The following is a 21442-nucleotide window of genomic DNA, read 5'->3' as shown; positions in this document are numbered from 1 at the left end:
CAAAGTATTACATCTTATTTTTCCGCATTTAACCGTTTATTTGGGATTACCATTAACCCTATTAGTGATGTGCCAATCCACCTTTTTTTGATACCATTTGATTCCAATTTTAATACACATCCTGATGGTGATAATATTGTTTTTTATGTATTTAGAGGCCCACTAGGTAGGATTTTCTTGATTTTTGATTTTTTTAAAGAAGGTAAATTACAGCTTGAAACTCACTGCAGCGCTGCATTGAGGTGTAATAGGAGGATTAGCGGTCCTTTCGTGTCTGTGCCTGAGCTCCTTTGAGCTCAAACCAGACTCCAACCAAGTTTTCCTAGGCGGACGCGACCAACGCTCGCGAGAACTGCGCCTCTTTCGAGAACTGCGACCTGCTTTCCGACCTGTATGTTGTTCTAACAGTTCTACAAGGACTAAAAAAAAACCCACTATTTGGAGTTGGTTAACTCTTTACAGAAGCTAACGAGTAGTGGTGGGCACAGCAGCTCTCTGATTCAGATGAACTGAATCATTAGAATATATTTTATATATATATTGTATATATATATATATATATAAATATAAAAAGTGCCAGGAGACGGAGGGGGGCGTTTTACGACAGTGCTGTGTACATTTGTTACACTCTGCAACTGTAGGGGGAGCCCACGAGCACAAAATCTCAATCCTACCTAGTGCGGCTTTAAGTAGGCCTGTCACAATAATTACAGTATCGATTTATTGTAGAATAAATGAACTTAACCTCAGTTATTTTTGATAATCGTGATATGGTCTATTGTGATTATTTGTATTTGTGTGTTCACACATATAACAGTAAACAGTATTTAAGCCAGTCATGCTTCAATAACTGTGACTCCATAACATACACACAGTGTGGACTAAAGTAGGTGAAGAAGTAAGTATATAATTCTCAAACTAAATATAATAAATAATTATTTTAATTTTTGCTGTATTTAAAAAAGAGTGTTTAATTACTTTTTTATGCTATTCTGCTATCATTAAGTCAGTGGCATTTATTAGTCTTAAAATTACCAAACTATTGTGTATCGCAATCATTTCTGGGACAATATATTGTCCACAAAAAAATCTTATCGCGACAGGCCTATATTTAACACTATTATTGGTTAATTATTTAATCACTTTTATTGTTGGTATTGTGCTGAAGCTTACATCATGATGCTGAAACAAACAGACCCTACAGCACTTCAAATTAAAAGATCCAATTCATAACAGGTCTTTTTAATATTTTAGGGCCCTATCTTACACCCTGAGCAAGACATGTTACGAAGCTCATTGCTATCTTATACCACGCCAACTGTCTATTTTCATGCCTAGCTCCTGCTTTGTGTAAACAGCAAATGTGCTTCTGAATATCCTCTTGAGACCCTGTGTCCTCATATGTGGACATTACATTCTGCCTCTCTGCACCATGGTACTTCATTTTTTAAAACGTTGACTTTTTTGCATATGGAGACACTTTCCGTACCATCTAGTGGTCACATGACAGCATTACACTCAACTGATTGAAAACAAGATGGTAGTAATCCCAGTCAAAAGTTTTTACAGCCAGTCTGGAAAAATTTGTATCCAATTTTTTGTTTAAAACTAGTTCATGCAGTTACTGTCAAAAGTCCCAAATAGCAAGACTCATTTAAAAAGTTTAATTAAGGTCCTACTAATCTAAAATAGCTAGGAAAACTTTAAAGGCACAACATGCAAAGTCTGGGTCTCAGGAGGATGTATATCTATGTTGATGGCTGTGGTGGTCTCAGAATGAGGCATGTTCAGGTAAATTTCTGATGTATTGCTATCATAGCAACAGAAAACACAGGTGCGCCACTGACCGAATACAGCCTAGACAGACTTCAACACTCAGACGTTCATTGCTATCTTGGCAGTGAATTGTCGACACGGGCACATCCCCAACAAGCGCTCACCCTTGCTTGTTACACTTACACATGGACATGCGGCAGTGCACAAACCCATAGTGCATGCCACTTAGTAGCTATACAGACTTTTACATCAACAATAAACAGAATGAAGAAGCGGTTCTCTGCAGTTTCCTCTGCTAAGATATGTTAAACAGCTATTTCAGGGGTGCAGATACCTAGTCAGAGCGCACCTGGATCATGGATTACTCTTAAATGGACTGGCATGTCGCACGCTGATTGATTTATTAAATGTTACTCCCAAAACATAGCCATAATTATTTAAGAGAATTAGTAAATGCCTTTCATGCATTTCGAGCTGCACAAGGTACTTTTCTCGTTTTTACGAAAGCAAAGACACACTGACACGCCCTACATCAATCTGCACAGTGCGCGGTTGACCAAGCTAAAGAACCAAGGACCAACAAGACCAAGTTGGTCAACCAGCACAATCAAGCATGACTAAAATAAAATGCAACAAAAACAGTCATTCTGCTGTTTTTAGTACTATTGATATGCAGTTTTGTAATACCTGGACAGTTGTGGGGCCTTTATTCAGGAACTGGCTAGTGATAAATTGGGTAATTTACTGTATTCTTTATATTAACTGACTTATTAGTGTTATTATCTGTATAGCAGGCATATACAGACATGCATTTCTGGACAAGCTGAGAAATACAAAATTGTGTCTTTGAAAAGCAAAGAAGCATGTGGACTGAGGTTATATAGGTATATAGAGGTGGATCTCAGAAAGTTAAACACTCTTAAATATACAATGTAAATTATAAAATATGGCTGTCAACACTTAAATAAATGAGTACATTTTATGTACTTTTTATATTTGAAGATGTGGATTTTATTTTCCAGCAGGACTTGGCACACTGCCCACACTGCCAAAAAGTACCTATTGGTCTTATATAATATTCTAGTTTTCTGACAGACTGACTTTTGGGTTTTCATTGGCTGTAAGCCATAATCCTCAACAATAAAAATAAATAAACTAGAAATTAAAATAGATCACTCTGTGTGTAATACATTTAAAATATATGAGTTTCGCATTTTGAACTGAGTTACTGAAATAAAGAAACTTTACAATTTTATATATATATATATATATATATATATATATATATATATATATATATATATATATATATATATATATATCTCAATGTAGTATCTAGAGTAAATTATTAGGTACTTCAGGTTTAGGTTAATTCAACATAAATGTAAGTAATTTCCATCCTCTTGTTAAGTAAGGTTAAACAAGGTAGCTGTTTTAAATAAAGTGAATGCATGTGGTAAGTGTGCACCTGCAGCACTACAGTGAATGTGTCGCACTCTTCTTCTACTTCCGTCTCTTGTGTGCAGCTTCTATTTGCATGTGTTCGCCTCCAGCCTGACCACATTCCCCATCACTTTCCACTCACCATGATTTAAACCCGTCACTGTCCATCTCATCAAAGCCCCGGCTCTCCCACTCACCGGCCAATTAGGAGGCTCTTAGTATTCTCCTGCAGAGCGTCGCACATCCCTGCAGACCAATCACTCCACCTCTGCCTCCAGCTCTTAACAGCCTGCTGAATGCCTCACTTCACTTTCACATGCTGGGCTGAATGTGGCAGTTTGAAATGTATGCGCTTGTTACTGAAATGTGTACATTAAGATCTGTTGGTGTGAAACGGCGTGATTACACGTGTAGAATCCTAATCAGACTCTACACATTATTTATTTAACAGCTTTCATATATAATATGCATCGTTTTAGTTCAATAAGTATATAAATAAATAGATATATGAATGGACCTTGTATGTGTGTATATATAGTGTAGCATCTACATAAATCAGACAGGAAGATGAAATTGCAGTATGAAGGAAAGTATCACATAATTCAGATTTATCTTACAATGTGTGAGGATATGCGTCTCTTCACGTGGACAGTTCTTGCCAGATGCTGCCAGTAATGAACATTGCCACCCACTGTGCTGTCCACTGTGGGTGGTAATACCTTTTCTGATATCTATTCCTAAATATATATATTTATTTGGAATGTCCACCCTACTTAAAACAGTTTTTTGTTCTATTTAAATCTTCTTATTCTCTTCGGCATAGGCAGTATCCTTTTTCTTTGTTCCTAGAATTTCTTAAGAGGTAGGGCGAAGGTCATTTTATTACAAAGCTCCTTCTGACTGGAATAATCTTCCTTTTTCTTTGAAAAAATTAACTTCATTTCATTGCTTCAGGAAATGTTTATTTTCTTATCTTAAAACAACTTGTCTATGTTTTTAATTATTATTATTTATTTATTTATTTATTTTTCTGTTGTTTGTATTGGTATTGAAATATAAGTACCGATTGATGTTATATTTGTTATATTATATATGCAATGTTATATTTTTTCATCTTAAAACAACTTGTTTATGTTTTTTAATTGTTTTCAGTCATCTGTATTGGAATATTATAATTACCGAGTGATGTAATTTGATAAGTTGAGTTCTGGTGGATTGGGATGGAGAGTGAGCTGTCTATGTATGCGTAATGTAAGTTTTGTGTGTAAATGTTTTTTTTTTTGTTTGTTTTGATTTGTTTTGTGTATGTATTTATAGGACCCCCTTGAAAATGAGATGTCACATCTTAAGGGGCTATCCTTTCAATAAATTCAAATTCAAATTCCTAGTACACACACAATGCATAATTTAGAATATATGCTTTAAAGAAACATTCAAATAAGAGATGTTCACATGCATTTCTAGACAAGCTGACAGATGTGTGTGTGACTATCTGTTCCTCACTATTGTCGCTTAAAATGCGCCTTATAATCTGGAGCGCTTTATGTATGACAATAGACCAGAATATAGATGTTCACTGATAGTGTGCCTTATAATACAGTCCGTTTTATAGTCCGTAAAATAAGGTAATTTTATATTTATTATTTATCATTCATGAAACCCTTCAAGAAAAAGAGAGGTTCCCATGCATTTCTGGACAAGCTGAGAGAGTCAAAACTGTCACTAAGAGTGAAACAACTCACTGTAATACATACAGTATTTGCAAATATGAGCAAATTTTCTAAATCTATGTAAATAGTGGTAAAGAATTTCCAAGAAAAAAAGGATTTTTTTTCAGAAATGTGTTTGTTTTGAGGCCTACACTAAAGAAATCTGTGCTGTCCTGCAGATATGCGTGTGTGGCGTGTACCAGCCTGATGCTGCCGGTCACGATCATTACCGACCACTACGCTGTCCACTGTGGGTGGTAATGCCTTTAACATATAACATATTCCCAGTTCACACACGACACATGATTTATCTCTTCAAGAAAGAAAGGCTCACATGCATTTCTGGACAAGCTGAGAGATGCAGTAACTCACTGTAATGCATAGAATATTTGCTAATATGAACCAAAGCCTCACATTTTAAAACATGAGATCCTTTTTTTCCTTCATATTTAATAAAATTTAAGTAAATAGTGATTTAAATAGGATTTTACACAAAGTGAAAATGCTTTCTGAAATGTGGTTGTTTGAGGCCTATTTACTCTACAACCCTTCATCTCAGAGGGATAATATGTAATTCTAGATGTTATAAAACATGCACTAGTTTCGTGTCCCATGACTTTTGTCAAGTTCCAATAAAGCTAAGGAAATCTTCGCTGACCTGCGAATATGCACATGCGTCCGTTTGCACAGTTCCACTCCGCTGTCCACTGTGGGTGGTAATGTCTTTCATGACATCTCCAGTTCACACACAACACATAAGTTATCATTTATCATTGATGGAACCCTTCAGGAAAGAGAGGTTCACATGCATTTCTGGACAAGCTGAGAGATGCAGTACTGTCAATGAAAATGAAATAATCCTTTTGTAAACGCTCACATTTCAACACATTTAACATGAGATCCATGTTTTCTGCATATTTTCCCAAGAGTCCCAAGAAAAGGGAAATGTTTTCAAAAATGTGGTTGTTTTGAGGCCTATGAATCTGACCTGCAAATATGTGTGTGTAGCATGTTGGGATATGTGATCATTCACACAGACAGTTCTAGCCAGATGCTGTCAGACACAATCATTACCGCCCACTGTGCTGTCCACTGTGGGTGATAATGCCTTTTGTGACATATTCCCAGTTCACACACAACACATAATTTATAATTTATCATTTATGAAACACTTTAAGAAAGAGAGGTTCACATGCATTTCTGGACAAGCGGAGAGATGCAAAACCATCACTGAAAGTGAAATAACTCACTGTAATACATAGAATATTTGCAAATATGGGCCAAAGATTCACATTTTAAAACATAAGATCCATTTTTCCTGCATATTTCCTAAAATTACATAAATAATGATGAATAGGATTTCTAAGGATTTCTGGACAAGCTGAGAGATGCAAAACCCTCACTAAACGTGAAATAACTCACTGTAATACATACAGTATTTGTAAATATGAGCCAATGCCTCACATTTTAAAACACGAGATCCTTTTTCCTGCATATTTTCAAAATATATGTAAATAGTTTTTTCAAGAAAACTGAAATGTTTTTAGAAATGTTTCAGAGGTTGTTTTGATTTGTGTGTGCGGGGCTTGTCAAGTTTAAAGGCGTCTTTTTTTTTTCTCAGGGAATCCCGACTGTATTACTCAGCTTTCTGAGTTTTTGTTTACTCTCTTTCAACTTTTTCCATTTTCTCTCTCTAGACTTTTCTCATCTCTTGTTCCTGCATATCAAAGCTCCCTGCATTCTCACACACCCTGATACACACACTGAGAGCGTAGCGGCAGAATCCAGGCCTGTGAATGCAGTGGTTCTGGATGGATGCGGGGTTTGTATATGTGCTGCTGCTCCCCGCAGGTGATCCCTGCAGTATTAGACACTAAGCTCAGGTTATTGGATTTGGAGCCTCTGAAGGAGCCATTCGGAGTGACTGGAAGCAGAGCATGCTGGGATGTGCGCTGTGCAGGAGGGCTGCATGCAGTCAGGAGTCTTTCTAGGTCATCCAGTGTGAAGTGCAATATCAGGGCTGCATGACGTGAATGGAAATGCGTATTGCAAGAAATGGACCAATCAGAGTTTTTTAGGGCCAGAACTGTAGACGTGTAGAAAGCCTTTGGCCAGGCACAAATACAGGTGTGAACAGAGTACATATCGAGCATGGACTGTAATCTGATCACTATAACCACATTTGAAACAGTGGTTTGGTTGTACTGGGTAGATCGATAGACTCTTGAGAGGAGTATCTGGTTAGTGATCTGATGCTTACTGTACTAAGCCAAGTGATGGGCTCTTGAGAGGAGTATCCAGTTAGTTTTCTGATACTCACTGTACTGGGCTGAGTGAGGGACTCTTGAGGGGTGTCTGGTTAGTGTTCTAAAACGTGGAATGTAATCTAAACGCTAAAACCACATTCGAACATGTGGTTTGGTTGAACTGGGTTGATTGATGGACTCTTGAGAGGAGTATCTGTTTAGTGATCTGATACTCACTGTACTGGACTAAGGAGGGGCTCTTGGGAGGGGTATCTAGTTAGTGTTCTAATACTCACTCACTGTACTGGGGCTGAGTGATTGACTTTTTTTAGAGGGGTATCCAGGTAGTAGTCTGATTCTCACCGTACTCGGCTGAGTGATGGCCTCCTGAGAGGAGTATCTGGTTAGTGATCTTGTAGTCACTGTACTGGGGCTGAATAAGAGACTCCTGAGAGGGGTATCCGGTTAGTTTTCTGATACTTACTGTACTGTGGCTCAGTGATGAACTCTTTTGAGAGGGGAATCCAGTTAATTTTCTGATACTCACTGTACTGGGCTGAGTGAGGGACTCTTGAGGGGTGTCTGGTTAGTGTTCTAAAACGTGGAATGTAGTCTAATCGCTAAAACCACTCTTTTGAGCGGGGAATCTGGTTAGTGGTCTGATACTCACAGTACTGGGCTGAGTGATTGACTCTTGAAAGGGGTATCCGGTTAGTTTTCTGAAACGTGGACTGTAATCTGATCGCTAAAACAGATAGACTCTTGAGAGGAGAATTTGGTTAGTGATCCAATACTCACTGTACTGGGGCTGAATTATGGACTCGTGAGGGGATAACCAGTTAGTAATTACTAATTTTACTCATTTTACTGGGGCTGAGTGATGGACTTTTGAGTAGAGTATCTGGTTAGTGTTCTGAAACTCACTGTGCTGGGCCTGAGTGATGGAATCTTGAGAGGGGAATCTGGTTAGTGGTCTGATACTCACTGTACTGAGGCTGAGTGATTGACTCTTGAGGGGAAAATTTGGTTAGTTTTCTGATACACACTGTACCAAGACTGAGTGATGGACTCTTGAGAGGGAAATCCAGTTAGTTTCCTGATACTCACTGTACTGGGCAGAGTGAGGGACTCTTGAGGGGGAAATCCAGTTAGTTTTCTGATACTCACTATAAATTGGTGTATGAACCTTTAAATCAAGTGATGCACATCTCTTTAACTAACATGGTTCTTCTCTCAGGAATAAAATATGGCTCTTCTATGGCATTACTCAAACAGCTAATTGAAGCACCATTATTGTTAAGAATGTTGATTGTGTATTCTCTATTTTTCCTCCATGTTTATGGATGAATTTGGATTTTGGGGCCGCAGATTACCTCTTGTTTAAACTGGAGAAATGACCTAAAAATGAGCTGAGAGCAAAATATGAATGTGAAAGATTTTTTTATTTATTCTGTAGAGAGTTTTCATTGTCTGAGTGAAGAATAATAAGAATGAGGCAGTTATTCTGAGGGCAGCAGGTCTTGATGAGCCATACAGTAGTTTCAGGTAACACTAGTGCATGTCTGAACTGGTATAAATGAATAACTGTGTGCTGAAAGTGATCTAATAACCCGCACTCTGTGTCTGTGCGTTTGCTTGTATTTTAATTTACCTGGCTGTGTCTTTTTTCCTCGTGACTCATCGTTTGATGAACCGCCGTTCGTGCAAGGCCTCTGATCTACTGCTTCATATCTCACACGCTTTTGTAATCCGTCTAAGTCAGCGAGCTGCTGAAGAGCTCAGGAACAGGAGCGTTTACTGTTCTGTGAGCAGTGATATCTCATTGGTAATTTAAGAGCTCAGAGTGCATGCTGGAGTATTCTCCACTTCAGGAGAGAAGGTGATCTTAAGGGGCTGGAGCTCAATTGCTCTTAAGTAGAGGAACAGGTGCTAAAATCCACTCGACTGAGATTTCACTGAATACTGATTTCAGGAATCACACATTTGGTATTGTCGCAGGTTATTTTGAGATGCCCGAAAATGAATCAAATTCAAATTAATTATACATATTTTTGTGGTGCATTACAATGCTTAGTAAGACAAAACTGTTTATGTATCAGAGAAAAAAAAATAAGATTTATTGCCTTCAAATAAAATGGGATCAGTCTTTTTGTCTTGTCTTGCCCTTCCCTGCCCTGTCTTGTTCTTCATTTTGCCTTTCCTGGTCTTTTATCTTGTCATTTGTCTTGTCCTTTGTCTTGCCCTGCCCTGTCCTGTCATATAACTTTTTCTTTGTGTTTTCCTTTGTGTTTTCCTATGTCTTGTTCTTTGTCTTGTCCTGCTTTGCCCTGACTTGTCCCTTTTCTTGTCCTTTGTGTTTTAAATTGTCTTGTCCTTTGTTTTGTCCTTTGTCTCAGCCCTGCCTTTCCCTTTGTATTGTCCTTTTTCTTGTCCTTTGTTTTGTCCTTTGAGTTGCGCTGCCCTGCCTTGTCCTTTGTGTTTTCCTTTGTCTTGTCCTTTTTTGTCCTTTGTGTTTTTCCCTTTGTCTTATCTGTCTTGTCCTGCTGTGCCCTGCCTTGTCCTTTGTTTTGTTCTTTGTTTTGTCCTTTGTCTTGTCCTTTGTCTTGCCATGCCTTTTCATTTGTCTAGTCCTTTGTCTTGCCATGCCTTTAATTTTGTTTTCCATTGTTTTGTCCTTTGTCTTTGCCCTGCCTTGTCCTTTGTTTAGTCCTTTTTTTGTCCTTTGTTCTTTAGTCTACCTTCTCCGTTTGGCTTGTTCCTGTCTTGCCCTGCCCTGTCTTGTCTTGTCTTGTCTGTCCTCTTTGTAAAAAAATCAGCTTTTGCAAGGTTTTCCATTCTACACTTTAAAACATGAACGTGCATTCAATGGTTCTATGAGTCATGCCACTTTTGGTCCCTTCAGTAATCATGTATGGAATAAGAACATGCAGGTGTCCACACATGCTTCTCTACAGGGCCTAATGCTGTTCTTTTATGGGATCACTTACATAACCATCTGAACTACCTTCATTCTTCTACCTTAAGTTTAAACCAGCTGCTTAAATTACACAACTTTTCTTTTTTTACCACAAAAGATAAGTATAGTATCCATTATTGACTGAAATCCTACATGACACAGTTTGCTTAGCCACTTCTCTGTGGTGATCCACGTCCTCCTGAATCAGTCTCCACACAGCAGTCTTCTGAGCAGGACAGCTCTCTCTCTGTCTGTTTGGCCTTCGTTAGGGTTTAATTACTGTTTGAGTCCAGTCTAATGGAGCTGGATGGGAAATGGGCAGGAAATGAGCTCAGGTGAAGCACAGCCTGCAATTTGTCCGTACATCAGGGTTAGCCTGGCATGGCCGGTTGTCAGGGGCAACGGGACGACCACCTGCGGCGGGTGGAGTGCAGTTAGAGGGTCGCAGCATTCTCCGCTATCGATCAACCGCCAGAGACGCTCCCGTTATACAACCTCCACTTTCCCAGAACACTCTCAGACTCTCGGCTCTCAGAGATTAATGGAGTGAGTGGAGTTTTTATTCACGTTTAGAGGAGATGCTTCAGAGGTTTTAGTGCGGGAGATTCTAGTCTTGTTACTGAAGAAGTGTGCAAAAGTTTGGACATCCCTGCTTAAACTTTCTTTTACTCGGAATAGCTGAACAGGACTGTTTCAAGGCATTTTGGGGCCCAAAAGTACAATAGACAATAGACTATTGCAATGGCATGTCATTAAATTTGATAAACAGTGAATGTGGAACAGGTATGCATTTTACTTATCCTGTTAACATTTCATATTACAATATGTAATGTATTTTTCGTGCTATAAAAATCGGTACCACTTTAAAATAAGACTACCTTTATAAAGGGTTTATAAGTGGTTTACAATTAGTTTATTAATGGTTACTAATTAGGTTGTAAATGCCTTAAAAATCATTAATTATCAGTTATAACACATACGTAGAAAGGGCAACAATGATCTGTTGTTTGTCAAATAGTGAACCCACAGCCATCTATATTGTTGCCCTTTCCATGTATGTGTTATAACTGATTATTAATGATTTGTAAGGCATTTACAACCTAATTAGTAACCATTAATAAACTAATTGTAAACCATTTATAAACCCTTTATTAAGGTAGTCTAATTTTAAAGTGGTACCTAAAAATCTTCTGGTCTATTTTCATACATAAGGCACACCGGATTATAAGGCACATTATGTGACACTAGTAAGGAACAGGGGTTTCGCCATATTTTCCATCTAATGCAGCTGGTCTCACCGCTGGATGGTGGTGGGGAGGTAACTAAATTAAGTATAGCTAAGCTAAGTAAACACAACTGTAATTCTTAAACAAAAAAAAAAACTTATTTTCTTAAAAAGTAAAAACGACCACTGGATGTTAATCTACACAGATTTCTCTCCTAAGAACTATTTATTTGGTTGAGTAAAGCGCTTCTGTTTATTTACAATAACCTTAGATTTCCAGATTTCCTCTAAGGCTGGGTGCAGCACCATTAGATTTAGCAGCTAACCACTAGCACTAGTCTATTGTCTAATAGACAATAGACTATTGCAATGGCATGTCATTCAATTTGATAAACAGTGAATCTGGAACAAGTCTGCATTTTCATCATCCTGTTAACACTATATATTGCAATATGAACCATATTTTTCGTACTAACAAAATCTTCTGGTCTACTTTCATACATAAGGCAAACCGGATTATACGGCACATTAAGTGACACTAGGAAGGAACAGGGGTTTCGCCATATTTTATGTCACATCTAATGTATGTTACATCTAATGCAGCTGGTCTCACCGTTGGGTGGTGGTGGGGAGGTAACTAAATTAAGTATAGGTAAGCTAAGTAAACACAACCGTAATTCTTAAAAAAAAAAAAAACTTAACTTATCTACACACATTTCTCTCCTATTTTTTTTTATTTGGTTGAGTAAAGCGCTTCTGTTTATTTGCAATAACCTTAGATTTCCACATTTGCTCTAAGGCTGGGTGCAGAAGCATTAGAATTAGCAGCTAACCGCTAGCACTAGAGGGGTGTCCCAAATGCCACCTGAAATCAGTAGACTGAGGAACTCTGAGTGTTCTGGTAAGCAGGGCAATATTAGGTAGCGGTCCATCCCACATAGCTTGTTTTAACACGGTAAACACACAGACTTCAGGTCGATAATACTGTCCTCTGAATGGCGATAAAACTAGGTTAAGAGCTTAACGTGGTTAGCGGATAATGCTAATGCTAATGCTAATGCTGTTCCAGCAGTGCTAGCCAGGGGTAGCAGCAGGCTACAAGTTAATAATACTCACCTCTGAACGTGAAAGAGCTACCGCTTAGTGTGGTTAGCGGCTAATGCTAATACTGCTCCAGTCTTGGTGGTGGAGCACTAAACTGAAACTCCTGTATAACACTGCAGTGTGTTTACTGCTCCCTGCAACCTGATTGGTAAAATTCATACATAATAATTAAGATTATAAGGCGCACTGTTGGTTTTTGGAAAAATTATTTTTTTTAAAGGATTTTAAGCGCGCATTATAGTACAAAAAAAATACGGAAGCCATATCATCAGCCTGTTTAAAAATGTATGCCATTTTTACATATTTATGTATGCCAGTTGATAAGATTGTTTACTTGGCACGTTTTCTACCACGGTTTGGTGGCACAAACCTAACCTCACCAAATTGCGCCCCACAAACCATGCATGCACTTTGTCTTCTCTGATTGGTCAGAGCTGTCTAGCATGGAAGCAAGATGGTGTTCCAGACCAGCATGTACAGTATATTTGTGCAGCGTGAAGCTGCAGCCACTGACTGCAATCACGCTGGCATTATTTAGTAACTGTAGTATTTATTTGAAGAATAAATCAGGTTAAACTGCACCTGAACAGCTTAAAGCAGTTTAGCTCAAATCTAAAGGGGAAGATCAGGTCAGATCAAGGTCGGATTATGTTCTCACAACAAACAAACATCACCGCTCTGGAGACCAAAACCAGCTTCTGTAGCAGGTCTCAGTACAGTTGTATTTGTCTGCACGCGAGTGTGATTACTGTTTTCAGAACGTCGTACCTGCTGAAAATAAACCACACCAATAGTGCGAACAATCCAGAGCCTATTTTAACCAAACCGAATAGTGTTTGTGTATAAAAACACCCTAAATTCTGTTTATCTGATAGTGGCAGGTCTGGTGGTTTGCTAAGATTTACAGTACCACTTTAAAAGAAGACTACCCTTATAAAGGGTTTATAAATGCTTTATAAATTAGTTAAATTATTAAGTATTTGACTAGGTTGTAAATGCCTTAAAAACCATTGATAAGCAGTTACAACACATTAATTGAAAAGGTATCAGTGATCCGTTGTTTGCTTAGTCATTTAATTCTACTGAGTTGTTTAAATTATAGTAAATAGTTAAACATGCTTACAGATATATAATATATAATATGGCAAGTTTAGTGCTGATTGATGGAAAACACAAAGTAAGATCAGTATCTAGAAAGATCTGAGGTTTGACAGTAGAAATTAATGCGGAATCACTACTTTGCCATTTTTTTTAACTCACTGTTGTCATTTCTATCTATGCTGTTTTCTTTATTTAGTAACTGCTTATTGTAAATGAGTTTTAAAGTATTTGCAGCCTAATTAATAACCATTAATAATCTCCTTTATAAACCATTCATAACACCTTTATAAAGGTAGTCTTATTTTAAAGTGGTACCAGATTTACATGTTTTTTAAGGATCCAAATATCTTAAAATCTGAAAAATGATTAAGTAGTTAATGGCTACTCTGACTGGAACTGGAATAAATGAATGTTCTGATTTAGCTCAGAGTGCGCTAGTGGTTTTGTACAGAGCTGTAATCACTGGCTGAACGTTACATGGCTCCTCTATAGAGCTCTTTATTCCGTGTCTGCGCCGCCTCGCCCCCAGCTGACCCCTGATGGAGGAAGGAAATGGAAAAGCGATCGCTCTGTGACCAGAACAGTGATGCATGAGGGCGGCCGACCCGTTGCGAGATCCGAGGCTCCGCTCTCTCGCCTTGAAATGTGAGACTCTCGAGGGAGCGTGGAGAGTGAAAGCGGCTCTAAACGCCCGTGTGTTTTGGGTAACCTTGAGAGAGAAAAGTGTGAGAGAGAGAGAGAGAGGGAGAGAGAGGGAGTACTTGGCGTGGCCTAAATCTGTCTAATTGAGAGTGGGTCTCCTGACGTTAGCGTTAGAAGTTTGAAGATTGTGTTTTTTAATCTGGCCTCTCCTCTTAGTCATTCAGGCCATCTGTATGTTTCCTGTCTGTAGGCGGTCAGGAGCAGGTCTGCTGTGATAGACATGTAGCACTCGTTATGTGCAACGCAGCAGCCACATTAGCTAGTTCACAAAATATCAGAAATTTTATACAACAGTATTACAATAGAAAAATATATAGGCAGTAAATCCGGGGTTGGACCAGTATCAGAAGACTCTTTAGATTCGCTCGGAGGGCTTTGATTAAAATACAACAGACCGGGATATTTATACAGAGTTCAAGATGCAGGTTATTTATTAAAAGAACAAAAATAAATAAAACGTACCTTTAGTGACTATGAAGAGAATATGGGTGTGGATGAAATTAAATGGGGAAAGGAAAAAATAATAAAAAGGGGATGTGGCTTAATTCAATGGGGCTTAATACTGTAAATTCACCGAATGAGTTAATAAACAAAACAAAATCCAAAACCTCAAAATAAAGAAATACAGTGCATCTATGCAGTATCAAGTAAATCAGAACACAATCTGCTCAACAACCCTTACAGAACTCATTTACTAATCACAATCTTCTTTGTGAAACAGCATTTAAATGTTCAAAAAAACCCAACAGTCCCTTTTTTATGTTTGTTTCAGTCCGTGTCTCTTCTTCTTTTTTTTTTATGATTTGAGTTTGCTATTGTCAGAAAAAAGTGTGTCTCTTCACTACCCGGGTAGACTACGTTTTTTTTTTTTGAGAGTGTGTGTGTGTGACTCTGCTCCTCTTATCTGTTTCCCTCCTCGAGGCGCCGTTGGGGCTCGGGTGGCGGGAAAACGCTCGCATAGGATTCTGGGGATCGTAGTTTCAGGGTTGGCTCGCCATCTTGGATTTGACAAGTTCACTCGTTTCTCCCGTCTATTAAAACAACCTATATAATACAGGACTTTGTTAAGTAAGTCTGTATAGAGCGAATATTCATCTTAACGTGTCTCTAACCGAGTAAAGAGCAAAAATACACACTTATAATCACATATATACACATATAAACAAAACGCTGGCTTAGCCTACAAATTAATAACGTTACTGAACTCAGTCATTTCACAGCACCTTATCTCACATATTTCTCACTCCGGTTGTTTTAATAACCTTCTAACTTCACTATCAACACTTTTAACAGCTTAGAACATGAAAACACTAAGTTATATTAGCAAACTCTTTCCTAATCAGCAATATATGAACTCACCGGAGTCTCCCTCAATCAAACAGCGCAAAAGTTTATCCAACTCGGTTGATAACTAAAAAATCTCCAACGAGGGTACTTGTGTTTCACTGTAGTACAGTTTAAACAGCGTCTTTACTCAATATTTCCTCACACACAAAATGGACATTTATCTCCAGCTCCGTGCAGCACACACACGCTGGGAGAGAGCAAGGTAGAGAGAGAAGGAGGGGGGTGGAGAGAGGGGAGAGTGGGAGAGAGGGAAAAGTGGGAGGGGTCTACACACAGGCTCCTCAGAATGGCTTTACCCAAAGAGTGCTTATTTTACCAGGGTTACATCCTCCCCGCCTAGAATCTACATGCGTCCCTGCATGTTACTTTAACTTTCATTACCAGCTATAAGCTGAGCAAGTTCAAGGTTTTCTGGGTTCAAAGCTTGAGTAAAAGCCTTATCAAGTCCACTGAATAAAGACTGCATCACTAAGACTAGTGGATTTCCCAGTGACTGATAAGTTAACCTCTCTGGGACTGACCTCTGTCTAGTAGACCTTCTTAACTCTGCTTCTACTACAGACTTTGGCTGAACAGTAATTGGTTCAGTTTCAGTAAGTGTAACTGATGGACACTCAGGCTGCACTATAGATGCATCATTGTCAATGTCAATGTCATGTTTTACATCTAAAGAATCAGGCTTGACTCTTTCTAAAGAACTTTCAGATACAACAGGTACAGGTGGTTCTTTACACACGTTGTCTTGACTGGTTTCTTGGACTGAATGTACTTGTGACTCTGTATCAGGAAGAGTCTTTTCAAGGATTTCACTTGTGCTTGGGACTTCTCTTGAGACATTGCAAGTTTCCAAAGTCTTTGGACAGAAAACTTCAACATCTGGGCTTAGACTTTGAACTTGTCTTTCTCCAGTTACTGGATAGATCCTTGTTTCAACTACAATGCCATCTTTGGGAAAGAATTCTTGAACAGAATAGTCTTCTTCATCAGTATCACCTTCAGGCGTTTCATCCTCCATTAAAGTTTCTGAAACATCAACATCTAAATGAGTAGCGGGTGGCTCAGCCTCAACTACTTCAGCGCTTTTATTGGTATCTGGCATTTGAGCGAGGAATCCACAAGGCAGTAACAAGTCTCTGTGCAGAGTTCTTTCTGGTCCTCCAGATGTTTTTGGAGCGACAACATACACAGGGGAATCACCAATCTGTTTCACAACCTTGTAGACTTCTTGACTCCATCGGTCACTTAATTTGTGCTTTCCTCTTAGACCTACGTTTCGGACGAGAACGCTGTCTCCAGGTTCAAGGACAGATTCACGAACTCTTTTGTCATAGTGTGCTCGGTTCCTGGAAGCATTTTTCTCGCTATGCTCAACTGCAAGTTTGTAGCTTTCCCTTAGGCTTTCTCTCAAGTTCTTGACATACTCTGAATGAATTGTAGCAGTCTGTTCTCTGGGAAGTCCAAAAGCAAGATCAATTGGTAGGTTAGGGTCTCTACCAAACATGAGCTGATATGGGGAAAATCCAGTCGTGTCGTTTTTTGTACAATTATAAGCATGAACTAACGGTTGCACAAAATCACGCCACCTCCCTTTATCCACTTCCTGGAGGGTTCCTAGCATACTAAGGAGAGTCCTGTTCATCCTTTCAACTGGATTTCCTCTCGGATGGTAGGGAGTGGTACGAGTCTTTTTAATTCCAAGTAGTTGACACAGCTCTTTTATCAAAGCAGACTCAAAATCGCGACCTTGATCACTATGTAGCCGTTCAGGGAATCCATAGTGAATGAAAAAACTGTTCCATAGAGTCTTGGCCACGGTCTTCGCTTTTTGGTCCGAAGTGGGAACAGCGACTGCATACTTCGTGAAATGGTCAGAGATAACAAGAATGTCTTTCGTCCCTCTACGATCTGGCTCTAATGAGAGGTAATCAATACAGACTAACTCCATAGGTCTGCTAGTTCTAATGTTGACAAGCGGAGCGCTTCTTTCCGCAGCAGCTTTTCGACGAATACAGCGTTCACAGGTTCTGACTTTCTTTTCCACCTCAACTTGCATGTGTGGCCAGTAGAACCTGGTACGGACAAGATCAAGTGTTCTGTCAATTCCCATGTGTCCCATGGAATCATGGAGATTGTCAAGAGCTATTTGGCGATACGTTTTTGGAAGAACGAGCTGAAAAGACGGCTCACCTCTAACCATTCGCCTTCGATAGAGCACATTATTGTCTAGGACAAGCTGATCTCTTACTCTCAGCAACAACTGCACTTCTCTGTCTTCTCGCTGTTTGGCTCTGTAAGACACTCTTTTCCCAGAAGTTATTAGAGAAATAACGCGATTGATGGCTGGATCATTTCGTTGCTCTGAAATCCAGTCTTGTTGAGACATTGAGGGTAATGTACTAGACCCAGGGATCAGTTCAGTGCATGTATACTCTGTCGGAATGGCATCGACATTCATAGCAAGGCATTCAATGATGGCTGGGGTGTTATCCACACAGTTGGACTTGTACAGATGTATCTGACAGACAGCTTTAACAGCTTCTTGTGGGAAGACTGGTTGATCGTCTTCTATGAGGCGAGAAAGGAACTGCTTAACTCTGTCATCCTCAGCTTGTAAACTTGAGTCAGATTCTAGCTGAGCATGAGGGCGACGAGAAAGTCCATCAGCATCTTGATTTCTTTTTCCAGCTCTATATCTTATGCTGAAATTAAAGGTTGACAATGCAGCTAACCATCTGTGTCCGGCAGCATCCAATTTAGCCGATGTTAGAACATACGTCAAGGGGTTATTGTCGGTCATGATGGTGAACTCTGCTCCATAGAGATAATCAAAGAATTTGTCAGTGACTGCCCATTTTACAGCCAAAAATTCTAATTTGTGGGTAGGATACCTTTTCTCTGAATAGGACAACCCTCTGCTAGCATAGGCTATGACTCTAAGTTGCCCATCTTGTTGCTGATAAAGTGCTGCGCCTAACCCTTGAACGCTGGCGTCTGTATGTAAAACATAGGGTAGATGTGGATTTGCAAAACCTAGGATGGGAGCAGTTGTCAATTTCTCAATGAGCGTGTTAAATGCTTCGTCACACTTTTCATTCCACTTTTCTTGGAGTGGTCCTCCAGAATCTTGGTCGACAAGTTGGTGGGGTTTCCCCCTTGAGCGTCGTTTCTGGGGAATATAGCCAACAGTCAGATCATTTAATGGGCGTGCAATCTTTGAGTAGTCCTTGACAAAACGCCTGTAGTACCCTGTGAAGCCAAGAAAAGATTTGAGCTCACGGATATTTCTAGGTTTAGGCCAAGTTGTCAGGGCGGATATCTTCTCAGGGTCCGTCTCAACCCCATCTTCTGAGACAATATGACCGAGGTAACGAACAGACCTTCTGAAGAAGTGACATTTTTCTGGGGAAAGTTTAAGTCCGAAATCTTTCAGCTTTGTTAGTACACGCATCAGACGACTTTCGTGTTCTTCCAAGGTGTCAGAGAAAACGATTAAATCGTCCAGAAAGACCAACACTTCCTTCAAATTCATAGTTCCCATGCACTTTTCCATGACACGTTGGAAGGTACTTGGAGCGTTAGTCACCCCTTGAGGAAGCCGATTAAATTCCCAGAACCCCATAGGAGTAACAAAGGCCGTCTTATGTTTGTCTTCCTCCTCCACTTCCACTTGATAGTATCCTGACTTTAAATCCATGACTGAAAACCATCTGGAACCATGTAATGCTGAGAAAGTTTCCTCAATATTGGGCAATGCATAAGCATCTTTTATAGTCTGGCTGTTTAACTTCCTGTAGTCGACGCAAAGTCTGATAGCGCCGCTTTTCTTTTTGACGACAACCACAGGTGACGCAAAAGAGCTTTCTGATTCTCGGATTATGTTTGCATCTTGTAGTTCTTTTAAGTGAAGTCGCACAGCTTCATAATCTGATGGATGGATAGGCCTAGCTCTTTGCTTAAATGGTGTGGGGTCAGATAGCCGAATACGATGTGTGACTGCAGTAGTATGACCATAATCTAGGTCACCATTGGCAAACACTTCAGGAATGGAGTTTAGATTTGCAGTTATTCTGTCTTTCCACTCAGCACTCAATTGAGATTCTTCCAAGTCGAACGAAATCATGCTCTGACCACCAACAGGAGCTAATAAGCTACAGGAGGCTGAAGGATGCTCATGAGACTTGGTCTCTGAAACTCTTTGGGACTGGGGAAGAGAAACAGCTTTCGGTACAAACAGCTCAGCTATAACGCGCTTTGCAGGAATGGATATGGTATGGTCAGTTTCATTCTTGATCAGAACAGGAACTTTAAAAGAATTTGTGGAGGGACTGGTCATGATATAACTACAAGAAACAAGACCACCGGGCAAACTCGGCAGAACTGGTGGCTCAACCAGTAACGGAGATCCTGGTGTGTGTAGCACATTTCTCACATAGCCTGACAAGGCAACTTTCTGTCCTGCAGAGATGACAACATTGCTCTTGCTCTGTAATCTCACTTTACCGACTCTGCCGCCTTCTTGATTTGCTTGGTGTCTACGACATAGGTTCTTGAAAAGAGCAGAATAAGCATGGGTCCCTTTACACCCATTGGATGCAAGGTCAGAACAGAGAGAGGAACTATAAAGCATGTCCAAGGTGTTTGTGCCGATAAGCACAGGAATAGCAATATTGGACCTACAGTCTGGTATGACTAAAGCCAGTGTGTGTACTTCAGTTGGCTGTCCAGTAATGCTGCTGTCAAAATGAATGCTAACTGCAGTATAGCCGAGATAGGGAACAACATGGCCTCCAGCACCTTCTACTTCGAGGAGGTCATTTAAAGGAAGTATAGGATGTGATGATAAGTACTGCTCATGAAAAGACTTTGACAGTGTGGTTACCTGAGAACCGGAATCGAGAATAGACTGACACTTGTTGCCTTCAATAATGACAGTGGCCATGCATTTAGGGCCTACTAGTCCATCAATAAGATTGCTGCAAGGTTGACTCTCTGGGACCCTGGCCTGTTTAACGACTGGCCATGTCTAAGCTTCCACTCATCTTGTTTTGCTCGTAGCTCTTTGTACTTTTGGTCAACCAGCGACTTATTCATGGCTTCAACACACTGCCGTGCAATATGACCATCTTGTCCACATCTGAAACAAAACCAGGCTTTTGGCTGAGATGGAGGCATAGCCTGATGGACAGGGGGAACAGCTCTGGGTCTGGGAGGTGCTTGGTAAGACAAAGAGTTAGCTTGAACACCAGAGGAACTTTCTTGGCTTGTGTGTTTTAGGGAATCTCTGTTTTCTTTCTTTGATTTTTGTTCTCTGAGCTGTAGCTTTACATCAGCAAGCTCTTTCCTTAGCTGTTCTGTCTCACACATGTATTTTTGTAGTGTTTCAGCATGAGGATCTAACCGTGGGGACATTTCCAGTGCAGAGTGAAAATTCAAGGATGGCTTTTGCTTTGAATTGCTGAAATGACGTTGCATTCTTTCAAGTTTGGAAGACCTTCTGTCTTCTTCAGTTCGGAGTAAGAGAAGAAACTGTGCAAAACCTGGGGGATTACTGAGCTTTGCTTCCAACTGCAAACTAAGTATGAGGGTGTGATCCCAACAACCACGGATGAATTGTTTTAGTAAGTGGCGTTTTGCATTAGACTGTTCTACACCTCCTCTTTTGATTGCAGAACCAAGAAGAACTTGTAGTCTTTGGAGATAATCAGAGGGTTTTTCTCCAGAATTTTGGTGGGTATTCAAGAATTTTGCGAAAATTTCTTCTCCATCTTCAATGAAACCATAAGCAGATTCAAGCAGGGTGACATACTCTTCTGGATGAGCAGATGGACCAAGC

The 21442-nt window shown here is 39.7% G+C and overlaps 1 protein-coding gene across 4 annotated transcripts in view; it reads left to right on the top strand.

The window, feature by feature from the left end:
- Positions 1–21442, top strand: part of camkk1a (calcium/calmodulin-dependent protein kinase kinase 1, alpha a) — a 165089-nt gene that overhangs the window by 57155 nt on the left and 86492 nt on the right. The window lies entirely within an intron of this gene.

This window comes from Astyanax mexicanus, chromosome 1 (assembly GCF_023375975.1).
Source record: "Astyanax mexicanus isolate ESR-SI-001 chromosome 1, AstMex3_surface, whole genome shotgun sequence".
NCBI classification, from domain to species: Eukaryota; Metazoa; Chordata; class Actinopteri; order Characiformes; family Acestrorhamphidae; genus Astyanax; species Astyanax mexicanus.
The sequence above is the reverse complement of the archived record's forward strand: the minus strand, read 5'-3'. Positions and strand labels throughout refer to the sequence as shown.